Raw genomic sequence first — 12716 nt, forward strand, 5'->3', positions numbered from 1 at the left:
ACCATGTCGTATCCATTGCTCCACCCTTAATCTGATTTCAACCCCAAATTGTTGTAATCCCCAAATCATCCCCATGAAATCACCTTCTTCCCCAAATCTCGTTCAACCCCAAATAGCTCGCCGCCTCCATCGCCCTCACCCCCAAATCGATTTCAGTGTTGGTCGATTCTCCTTTAACTACCTTGTGACCGCCGGTTGGTGTTTCCCCTCTGTGTTATGGCAGTTCTTCTGCACCTCCGTCAAGCCTTCCTCCGTCCGATCGTCCACCACCACATCCACCGCCTTTGTATCTTGCTATTATGGATGTAATCTCAATCATTGAAACATCAATTGAGCTTCCCTCTCAAAAGCCACTATGGTATCCCTGTTACTGGGCTATTCCATCATCGCTGGGTTTGATATCTAATAAATTTGTGGCTGTTTTTTTGGTTTTATTGTTTTGCTGTTTGGCTTGGTTTTTATGTTCCTTATTTGAGTTCAAGTTTGTACTTTATATGTTTGCTAAAATGCTCCAGAAGAACCAATTTCACAGGTACTATATTACAAGTAAGAGACTTATGGCGGTTATCACCGAACTCATTATCCTAACAATCACGCAATTACCTTCTCATCATGTGACAAAATTTGTCATTTCATAGACCATTCAAAGTCGATGTGTGCAAACACATGTACTAATCTTTTTCCGAAGTTGGATGAAATCAAAGACTGTGGATCTCAAATTAATTATTAGCGACATTTGACCATATGCCGAAGATTTTAGCCTAGTTGTTACGATTTGTATTTTGGTTTGTTATTGTTTTAAGGTTTTCTGAAAGTACTATATGTACTCTTAGGGGGTTTTAGCTATCTTGATATCTTGTACTGATCTCAAACTATGGATGAGGATCAGGGCCGTCCCTGAAAATTCGGAGGCTCGGCTCTGGGAATGAAAAGAGGTCAGTGATAAAATCAAAACGTATTTTTTTTAAAAGAGCAATGCTCTATTTATATTTTTTAAAAGATAAATACAACGTGCCGTATATATGCGGTACACCCATAGGTGAAAATAACTACCGTATACATGAGGAATCCCCACCTAACACCAAAGCAAGAGGAAAATTAAACCTGCACAAAACAATCAAAAGTCATGCGCTGTTTGCACCCCCTTTATTGCAGGATAGTGTACTACTGAATAGTATACTACTGGGTATAATTTTTTTTTTGAGGCCCATCCTTGGGGGAGGCCCAGCTCGGTTGAGCTGTTTGCACCCCCTCAAGGCCGGCCCTGATGAGGATTTTCCCAATTCATGATCATTTTGATTGTAATTTTGCTATTTTTGCTTTTGAATGAATGAAGTTTATTTACTGTAAAAAAAAAAAAGTTGCAACATAATCATTCCACTTCATAAATGTAGTATGATCCTTTTGAACCTCCCTAACTCATTGAACTCAATCTTTAATCTCAAATCATTGTAGCCAATATCCTTGTTCATAACAACACATGTCAATAATAATCATTAATTGCTACATTCATACTATAACATACAAATTAAAAAACCAAAATTGTATATTGGTAAAATAGGGTGATATTTATTTTTGTAGTTGAAGGAAGGAAGTAGGAGTAGTTTTGATTTGAGTCAAAGTGTAGTAAAAGTAAAACATTTGTAGTGTATTTAGTTAAACAAAAAACACGCCGGCGCATTTGCGAATGTGTGTGTGTGTTGGGTTGGGACAATCAAACTCCCAAACAGTACTGCTGTCTGTGAGTGCTGCTAGGGAATTGTCGTCAGTACATCTAGTACCATTCATTCATTCATTCATTCGGCAACGGAAATCTCAACACAACACAACACAAACCCTCTCTCTCACTCTCTTCTGTGATTATTTCACTTACCACCCAAACAAACCCCATTTTCGACCAGGTACCTTTCTTCTCTTCACTCTCACTCTTACTTCAAATCTATCAATGCTTTATTGCTTCAAATCTACTCAACTTTATTTCCATTTACGATTAACTTCTCTATTCCTATTCTGCTCGAATTATACACTCTTCATTATTTAACTCATTTATCCTTAGTAATTTCATTTAAGTCTTTACAATTTTACTTAATACTTAACATTATAATTACACAACAATGGAAGGTAAACAAGCAATTAATGGGTTAAGTTTATTTATTATGCATACTGAATCTGCTTATGTCAATTAATGATTGCTATTCTCTTTGATTTCTTTCTATTTTCTATTTTCTGATGGAAAGGAGCGAAAAACAAATCACTATAGTTGTATGTTGGTTAATCTCTTGAAATGGAATTGTTTATTTTTGTTGAATTTGGTTTCTAGGGATTCATGTGATCATGGATTTAAAACCAAAGAGAAGAAGTGTTACGGAGAATGGCGATGGTGGGGAGGATTTGTCCCTTGCAAATGGGAATGATGTTGGTCCTCTTGTTAGGCATGCCTTTGAAATGGGACGGCCAGAGGGGCTTCTTCGCCAGATGAGTTTTGTGGTTAAGGAAAAGGAAGCTGAAATCGAGGAGATGTGCAAGACTCATTACGAGGAGTTCATCCTTGCTGTCGATGAGCTTCGTGGAGTGTTGTTTGATGCTGAAGAGTTAAAGAGTCAACTTCATGGCGACAATTTTAAGTTACAGCAGGTTGGCAGTGACCTTCTTGTCAAGCTTGAAGAGCTTCTTGAGTGTTATTCTGTTAAGAAGAATGTGGCTGAAGCTGTAAAAATGTCCAAGAAGTGTGTTGAGGTGTTAGAGCTTTGCGGAAAGTGTAACAGTCAAGTTTCTGAAGGCCAGTTTTATTCCGCATTGAAAACTGTGGATTTGCTTGAGAAAAGTTACCTTGAGAGTATTCCTCTGAAGGCTCTCAAAGTGGCTGTAGAGAGAAGAATTCCTGTAATAAAATCGCACATTGAGAAGAATATTTGCAGTCAAGTTAACGATTGGATGGTTCAGATAAGGAGTTCTGCTAGAAATATTGGGCAAACAGCAATTGGCCGTATTGCAACAGTTCGCCAAAGGGATGACGAGATGCTAGAACAGCAGAGAAAGGCTGAGGAACAATATATTTCAGGAGCAGGGAGTCTCGCCTACACTTTGGATGCCGAAGAATTTGACGAAGATTCTGTTATCAAGTTTGATCTTACACCTCTTTATCGTGCTTGTCATATTCATGATTTTCTAGGAATCCGAGAGAAGTTTCGTGAATACTACTATACTAACAGATTGTTACAACTGAATTCCGACCTTGAAATATCTTCAGCACAACCTTTTGTTGAATCTTACCAGACATTTTTTGCTCAAATTGCTGGTTTCTTTATGGTTGAGGATAGAGTCCTCAGAACTGCTGGGGTCCTCCTGGTAGCTGATCAAGTTGAAACAATGTGGGAGACAGCTGTGGCTAAAATGACATCTGTGTTAGAGGAGCAGTTCTCCTCTATGGAGTCGGCCACACATCTTCTCCTGGTGAAGGATTATGTCACTCTGTTTGGGGCTACTCTTAGACAATATGGGCATGACATTGGCACACTTCTTGATGTGCTAGATAGCAGCCATGAGAAGTACCACCAGCTTCTATTGGAAGAATGCCGGCAACAAACTGTTGATGTTCTCGGCAATGACTCATATGACCAAGTGTCGATAAAAAAGGAATCTGACTATGAGAATGTTGTTCTTTCATTTCATCTTCAAACATCAGATATTATGCCTGCTTTTCCATATGTTGCACCATTCTCCTCCATGGTACCTGATGTGTGTCGCATTGTGAGATCCTTTATCAAAGGCTCCGTTGATTACTTATCTCATGGTATTGGTATGCATATGAATGTCTTTGATGTTGTGAGGAAGTATTTGGACAAGTTCCTTATTGACGTATTGAATGCAGTATTACTCAATACAATTAATGGTGGCAACATCGCTGTAACTCAAGTTATGCAGATTGCTACAAACATAGCTGTCCTTGAAAGAGCCTGTGATTTTTTCCTTCGACAAGCAGCCCAACTATGTGGCATCCCTTGCCGATCAATTGAAAGGCCTCAGCCAGATTTAAGTGCAAAGGTGATCTTGAAAACGTCGAGGGACGCAGCTTACAGTGGCCTATTGAACATGGTAAACAAAGAAATAGACAAGTTTATGACTGCCGGTGTTAATTGGACTCCTGAGGAGACAAATCAGAATGGAAATGACTACATACATGAAGTGATCATTTACCTTCATTCTATTTTAAAGCCAGCACAACAAATTTTACCCCTGGATGCCATGCACAGAGTTGGGAGTGGTGTTTTTGAGCATATTTCCAGTTCTCTAGTGGCTGCTTTCTCTAGTGATAGTGTCAAAAGGTTTAATGCAAATGCTGTTATAAACATCGAATATGATCTTCAGATCATAGAAAATTTTGCAGATGAACAGTTCTATTCTGCTGGTCTGGGAGAAATTTACAATGAAGGTAGTTTTAAGAATTGCTTGGTAGAAGCAAGGCAGTTGATTAATCTTTTGCTAAGTAGTCAAGCTGAGAACTTCATGAATCCTGGTATAAGGGAGAAAAGTTACTATGCATTGGATTACAAGAAGGTTTCTGCCATCTGTGATAAATTCAAGGATTCTCCAGATGGGATATTTGGAAGCCTTGCTAATAAAAATGCTAAGCAAAGTGCTAGAAAGAAATCAATGGACGTGCTCAAAAAGCGGCTTAAGGATTTCAGTTGACTAAATATTCTTTCATTTGAATAGGGTACAATTGAGGTGGTTTTCTTCTTCTATTGTGGATGTTTAAATTCAGAATGATTAGTGTTTCTATATTGTTCAGACTTGTTTAATTAGGCCTTAAATTTGAATGAATTTCTCATGGAACAATCACAATGCCTCATCATTGCATACAATCAAAATTTTACTACCTCTAGGATGTGATTTACTGTCTTAATATGTCTTTGTTGTTTCTGCAATCTGCACCATTCAGCTACTGGAGTAAATGTGTTGATGGATCTGGTATGCATACATGGCCGAATATAGGTCATGCTCATCTAGTTTGTTTGCAGCTTTCTAATTCAAATGCCCTTTCACACTTCTGATTCTAGTTCTAGTTTAAACTTTATGCAGTTCCTTGTGGCCATTCAATAACTTGTTTTCATATCATCACGGATACTGATGTTACAATTTACATCATATTTTTGCTACACCAAAACTGATGATTCGTAAGGTTATGCTCAAGTCAAGTATATGGCAAGTCTACAGAGATAATGAATGTTCTAAAGTTAGTTAACGTAATAGCTGAAATTTAATACTTCAGAAATGACGAATGTTCTAAAGTTATTTATGTTATAGCTGAATTCGTAGTACAAGGTAATTAATTTGATTGAAGGTTAAGTGTGTTTCTAGTCCTTATAAAGTGGTACACTCCTAGTTTGGTGATTTAAGGAAGTAAATCTACACCTCACCTTGTGCTCTCATTTTGGTCATATGTATCACTTCCCATATACCACTATCCTACGTGACCACCTTCTCCAATTAACTTAGTTCCGTATTTTATCGATATTGCAGAATAGCCCCTGACTTACAATTTTTTTATCAAGTTAGTCCCTCCGTTTATTGTCTGTTAAAGGGCTATATGAAGTTACACGCTCACAAATTGATACCAACTAGAATTTCAAATTGAAAATCTCCCTCTGGTTCTCTTATTCCTCTCCTCTTCTCTGAAACCTTAAGAAATTCTTATTGATGATGAGTGTTATATTTTGAGATAGATGCAAAACTGGATTCTAGAGCTTGCAAACTTTTTATTCTGTCCAGACTCCAGAGAGAAGGAAAACTAACTGTATTCTTTGCCAATATTTTGCTAGAAGTATAAGCTTTGTGTTTCCCGTACAAAGAACTTCGAGGTTTTGTATTCGTGCAACTTGTGGGTTCTTTTCAACTATTGATTCCATAGGCTGCAATCACACTGAGAGCAAGCAATGTAAAAGACAAGGCACCGGAGAGGGAAGTGGACTGAAGATGTTAATGAGAAGGAATCAACTCCAACAATCGAGTCATTTGGAATGTTGAACCATGATTGAATGAGAAGTTCATCCTCGTTTGGTTGGAATCTTATTTTCGGCGTTTTTACAGCCGGTGCAGATCCAATTTCTTCATCAAGATTTATAGTTTCCAAGCCACCTTGAGTGCAAGATTTTGGTGTTGAAGTCTCTTGATCATTTGATTGCACACCGCCATTACCAATATGAACCTCATGAGACATAGTGGGGTTAGTTGATTGAGATGAAAATTGTTGAGATTGATATTGGTAAGGTGAAGTATGATATGGGTAATTTCCAAAGGGTAGATTATTTTGTGGAATTGGAATAAAAGGAGAATTTAAAAAATTTGGATTATGATGTGGATTTGGGTTATGAGATGTGCTTCCAAAATATGAGGTGTTTTGTTGATTTGGGTTACAAAGAGGATTACCACCATTTTGTATATAATTGGACCAAAATCCTTGATCGTTGGGGTTCATTTTCAAAAGAAATGTGTAGTTTTTTTTTTTACCATGGAATAGGATAAATAATCAAATATATGTGTTAAAAAAATTAGCCGTTACATGAGTGAAAAAAATATATATTACCGTTGCATGAGTTAAATATTTATGAAGATAAATGTATAGTTTGTTGGCTTGAATAAATGTATATTACCGTTGGGCTTCTCTTCAATAATATAAATATTAATTCAATAATATAAATATTAATTAAAAGAAAAAAACTCAAAAGTAATACAAAATGTGCACAAAATCAGACAAATGCAGGAAAAGCAACGAAGTAATGCATTACTACAATGACTTGTTTAACTACTCAATTTCAATGCCAATTATCCATGCTATTATGACACAAAAGCATTGGGCAGTGTGATACCACCCAAAGGTGCAGGCGATGTGGGTGCTCTTATTCGCCAAAAATATATGGAAGCAAAGTGTCTATTTCTCTATGAGAATATGATGAGAGATTACTTAAGTCCACACTGATAGAGTATATTTATTTAAATTATTTTGAAAATTGATGAATGTTGTGTGAAGTCGTTTTTTTTTTATTTGAAAGAAGTTGTGTGAAGTCGTTGTTGGTCAATGCATTATGACTATTTTGAACACTATTTTATTTATATAATATAATAATATTATTTTAAAATTAAAATAAAGGAGTTCTTATGCGATGTTTGACGAGAAACACTTGCATAGACACAGGCCTAACACCTGTCTCTTGGGCACAGCCAATAGAATTTTGACAATCCATGTTTATGAGTTTTTAAATCGGTTAAAGAATTAACTGATTTCATATAAGATTCTACTAAGTCGGTTAAGTAAAAGAGCGACTTTGATAAGTTTTTGTCTTTTTTGAAAATATAATATTTTTATTTTTATTTTTATCTTCATCCCTTAGGATTGTAATACTGGCTCTGATACCAGGTTGTGCGCAGGGTCGCCAGCGGAATTTTCTCGAACTTGATTTAACATTTGTTCGATTTTAATTAACCCTTGAAATGGTTTTAAGAGTGTTTTAGCTCTTTCTCTTTGTGTATTTGTAAGATTTTCTAAATCTTCTATTTCTCTTAGAAAGTTTTCAATATATTCTATATGGTATTGTATTAATTCTTTGGAATGAAAAAGAATTTGCCTTAAGACAATTCTTCTATGATAAAATTCTATATCAGAGACTATGTTCTCTAATCTTTCTTTAAAGAGTTTTACTTCTGTTATAAGACTTAAACCAGGCATTATAGAATTTTTTCTAATGATTGTTCAAATTCAAATAGTTTTTGAGATGGCCATAACAGAGTTGTGGCTCTATCTTTTTGTGTAACAGAAATATTTTCTGTTTCTTCTAACTCTATTATCATTTCATCTAGATATGAAATTTGTAAAATCATTAAATCATGGATTCCCCAAATTGTGTTTTTCATTTCTATTCTAAAGAAATTTTCTTCTATTTTGTTAACTAGGGCATCTAGTTTTATTCTGAATAATTTTAGTTCATTTTTTATTGTTATTCCTGGCATTATAATTTTTTACTGATGCCTAACAATTCAGTTTTTATTTCTGACAAAGTTTTATTAAGCTTTCTCTTTTCATTACTATCTAATGAAGTTCTTGCTGGTAGAAACTTTGGTTCATTAGTACCTTCTTCTTGTATTAGAAGAGGTGTTCTTTCTATAGTCATAATTGATTTTGACCTTTTTAGTGGTTTTAGAATTGGTGATTCTAATTTTATTAGTGGGGCAAATAGTTCATCTATTTGTATTTTTTCTTTTCCACTAAATTCTATACTGTAATGAGAATTACTTAATGCATAATTCATTTTATAACTTATACTAAAAGGATGGTTTCCTGGTCTCATAAGGGTTTGGTCCTTAAGTTTATAATGAATTACTAAAGATCTGTCTAGATCTATATCATTTAGACTTAAACCTATCTGTAGGTTTATATCAAATTTTAATTTTCCACACTTTAGATTTCCCTCACCTTGGGTTATTAGTGAATGTTTTTCATTCATTCTAGCATCTTCGATAAGAAGTTCTAGTTCTGCATCTATTCCTTTCATAAAAGTACTTTTTATGATTATTTGGATAGTTGATATATGAATATATCCTATCTTCTGTCTTTTTTCTAACGATAGATGTTTTAATCTACTATTAATTTGTTCACTATCAATTAAGGATATTACAACAGATCCGTTTGTTGATTCCATTGGTATGGCAACTTCTCCTACCATCATTCCATATTTTAGTATGTTTTCTCTGGATATTTTTTCTTTTATCAAGGAAAAAATACTTTTTTGTTTGAAATTTTCTTCAGGTTTTAAGGTAAAATCTACCTTTTCTATATGATCTGTTAATACATCTGCCATAAAATCAGATGAATTTTCTTTTATCATGCTATATTCCATTATAAAATGTAAAAATTATAAAATATTTAAAATCATACCTGACTTTGTCTTGGATTTTTGATGATTCTGATCTTTCGATCTTTTGGAATTTGAAATAATCTTTCGATTATTGATATTGAAACTAAAATCTTTTGATTTGGTTATGACAACCTCAAATCCTGCGAAGCCCTTTCCCACAACATTTTTTCTCAAACTAAAGGTACTTACTTCATTGATCTAAGTTGTAATTTACAAGTGAGCATCGAGGCTCTTATTTATAGGAGGATAGGACTTACAAGTAGTTCACATGTCCTTATCCATGACAGCAAAAAAGAAAAACAATTGAAACACGCAAAGAAAAAGAAAACGCATTATCACCTAAAGTGATAAGATTCTTATCTCTAAGTGGACCCCATCTGGCACAGATGATAAGGTTCCACTATTACATCATGATTTCTACATGACGCGTGTCTAGGCTTTTTCTGTAGCCTTATCTCTTGCTGCTGAAGTTGTCGGTATTTTGGTTTCTTCTGCCGACACTTTATCTTTTGCACACCATTTACAGATATGCCCTTTGTAGGTTGAGAAGTATTGGCAACACTCCTGTTGTACTTCATCTGGGATCCGGTGGAGACCATTTTCGAATCCTGAGAATAATTCTTCGAATTGAAGTGTTTGTTTGAGGTGCTCTGTAGAGACCTTTTTCTTTGAATCGCAGACCATGAAACAATAATCTGAGACATATAAAACTTTATAATTGATAATAGATGACCCATATTTGATTAGGTAATCATAAAATCGCTTCATTTGTTGAACAAATGAGATTAATGTCCATCCAACACTCGTTGCATTTGGTTCTAGATAGGTTTTGTTTGAAATACCTATCTTTATGATTGTTCTTGGTTTTACAGCCATCTGATTATTTTCTCCTTCAAACCATGGATATGTTTGTTCGAATTGGAGAAATATTTCTCTTCCTTTGGCAAGGAAGTCATTAAATCTTTTTGCTGTATCACCGATCTCTTTTGGAAGATCAGCAAGTTCTTGAAATCTATAACCTTCTTTTTCCTCAAGATATACAGTCTTGAGCATTCCATAGTCATAGAATTCTTTAAGTAATTCCTTGGATATTCCTGGAACTGTATTAGCTTTTACCCCATGTGTGGTATTAACTGGATAAAAACATTCAATTGCTAGTTCTTCCTTGAAGTTGGCTAGCCATCTCCATTTTCCCATGAAATCATCAATGGTCTTTATCTTGTTTTTATCTTTTTGGAGGTTTATAATTGATCCTACTGAAACCTTCTTTTTGGATTCCATTTTTGATGGTTGGCCAATATCCTTTGCTATGGCCATTTCCTTGTAGGAGGCCTTGTAGGCTTCTTTTGCTTCTTCCATTGTTGGATAAGCTTTGTGTCTGACATTTTTGCCATTAATGTGGAGGCTTGCAATTGCCCAGTTGTTGTAGATGCCTTTCATTGGGCCATCAAAGATGACATACACCTTCTTTGCTGGTTGTAGATCGACAGCATCGCTTGGTTGGTCTGAACCATTTTTTGACTCTTCATTTTCTTGTTCGACTTTGTCAGCCCATGACTTTTTTGTATCTTCTTCTGGCATAGAGCCTACTGAAGATGTTGATGAAAAACTTTGTTGTTCATTCAAAGTCTTTTTTGTTGGTTCTTCTGTTGTTGTTGGAGTTTCAACATTTATGATCTTGGTTAGACTTTCGATCATTTTAACCATCTCCCCCCTCTCTGAAGAGAGTTGTTTTAGCTTTTGGCTATGAATTTCAATCTGTTCATCTTTTTGCTTCAAGCTATTGTAGAGAACTTTTAGAGCTTGCTTCATTCTCTTGTCAGAGTATCTGCAAAACAATTGTTTTCTGATTTTATTAGTTGAATATAAGGATAGAATTGTTGGATGCGCATTTGCCATCTAACAAGTCTTCCTTGTTTATGATCAACTTTTAAATTGTAGCGCCAAAATCCGCTAGCATAAGTTGAATCAGTTCGTAATAAAAATCTTGATGGAATTAAATCCATTCTCCATTTTTCTAAAACATTTAAACAAGAAAGAGTTTCTTTCTCATTAATATGATATCTTGTTTCAGCATCTTTAAAAAACCTGAAACATACTTGCATAAAACAAGATCTTTATCCTTAATTCGGATGTTATTACTTGAATAATCAAGTTTTGAATCAGTTGAAACTGATGTTTTATCTGATCGCCCGTTAGGGATATCTGATTTTAACTGTGGGGTTGCGCCCACAATGGTATAGGATTGTTGTGGGGTTTCATCCTCAACATATCCACTGAGATTTAATCCCAATTTTTGTTTACCGTTAGGTAGAGCTCTCATAACTCCAGCCCATGTAAACTGATTTGCATCAACATTTACAACCAAAAAATCATTTTCTGTTGGGTTGTATAGTTGTGGTAAAACTTTTAATTTTTCTTTTAAAGATTTTACAGCCTCAGTATCTTTTTGTGTCCATGACCATGCCACTTTTTCAGATATCTTCTTCTGTAAAACTTTTCTATCATTTGCTAAATCTTGGAGAAATCCTTCATTAGCAATATAATTTAAACATCCCAAAAATCTTTGGATTTGTTTTCTATCTGCTAATTGATCAGGAAAAAGTAAAATTTTTTCTTGAACATGTGGTGACAAATCGAGTTTTCCTCCTTCTCTTATGATAAGACCAAGGAATTCGATTTCTTGTTTCAAAAGTATTGACTTTTTTCTAGATAGAACAATTCCTCTATCTTTTATTCTGTTTAAAACAGTAGTAACATCTTTAATATGTTGTTCTTTACTTCCTTTAGTAAAGATTAATATATCATCGATATATACAAAACAAATATGATCAAGACCTTTAAGAGTATTGTCCATAAATCTTTGATATATTGATGGTGCTTGTTTTAAACCAAATGGTAAGACATTCCATTCAAAATGTCCTTCTGGACAACTGAAAGCTGTTAAAGGTTTAGTTTCTTCTGATAACCTTAACTGCCAGTATCCAGATTTTGCATCTAAAGATGAAAACCAATTACATCCTCTTATTTTTTCAAAAACGTAATCTTTTCTTGGTAACTTATATGAGTCACTTATAGTTGCCTCATTAAGTTTTTTATAATTGATCACCATTCGAGCTTTTCCTCTTTTTATCTCATTATGTTTTCTGACATAAAAAGCTGGCGCTGAATGTGGACTAATAGAGGGACTTATTAATCCTTTCTCTAATAGTTCTGCTATTTCTTTTTTAAATTCTTCCTTATCTTCTCCTGAGTAAGGGATTTTGTATAGTGCCTTGACTTCCTTTTTAGGATCTTTAAGTTTTATAACAATTAAATCTTGTATTTTATTTATTATAGTATCTAATGGATTTTCAGAACAAACTTGATCTAGATGATATCCTAGATTTTGTTCAGTTGTTAAATAAAACTTTCTCTTATCCCACATACATCTAAGTATATTGAGATTTTCTGAAATTGCTTTTAAAATTTCATTTTTCGTTATAATATTTGTTGTAACAAATTCACTTTCTTTTGGGTTATTTATATCAAACCAATTTAATGTTATGGTGTCAGTTTTTTGAATAAAAGGATTATATAACTTTAAAAAGTTATTCCTTATTATCAGATCTATTCCAGAATCATGTTCATAGATTGATTTTACATAGAAGTATCTATGTTCAATTTTTATAAAAACATGTTTTAGAACAAACCAGATTTGGTGTTTTTTCTTATCAGCAAAGATAATTTCTTTTGGTTTTTGTAGTCTAATCCATCCTTCCTTAATTATGGATCTTCTACCAAAACATAAAGTAGCACCAGTAT

At 34.3% G+C, this 12716-nt stretch overlaps 1 pseudogene across 2 annotated transcripts; it reads left to right on the forward strand.

Moving 5' to 3' along the window:
- The first annotated feature begins 1694 nt into the window (after positions 1-1694).
- LOC146954707 (exocyst complex component SEC15A pseudogene) lies at positions 1695-4839 on the forward strand (annotated as a pseudogene). Of its 2 annotated transcripts, XR_015014625.1 has the most exons (3): positions 1695-1825; positions 1881-1901; positions 2321-4839. The product of XR_015014625.1 is annotated as an exocyst complex component SEC15A pseudogene, transcript variant X2 (transcript). The 2 variants fall into 2 exon arrangements; XR_015014623.1 differs by having other exon boundaries at positions 1695-1901.
- Positions 4840-12716: the final 7877 nt, after the last annotated feature.

The sequence above is a fragment of the Medicago sativa genome, chromosome 1 (genome assembly GCF_051527215.1).
Source record: "Medicago sativa cultivar Bolivia chromosome 1, Bolivia_mono, whole genome shotgun sequence".
NCBI classification, from domain to species: domain Eukaryota; kingdom Viridiplantae; phylum Streptophyta; class Magnoliopsida; order Fabales; family Fabaceae; genus Medicago; species Medicago sativa.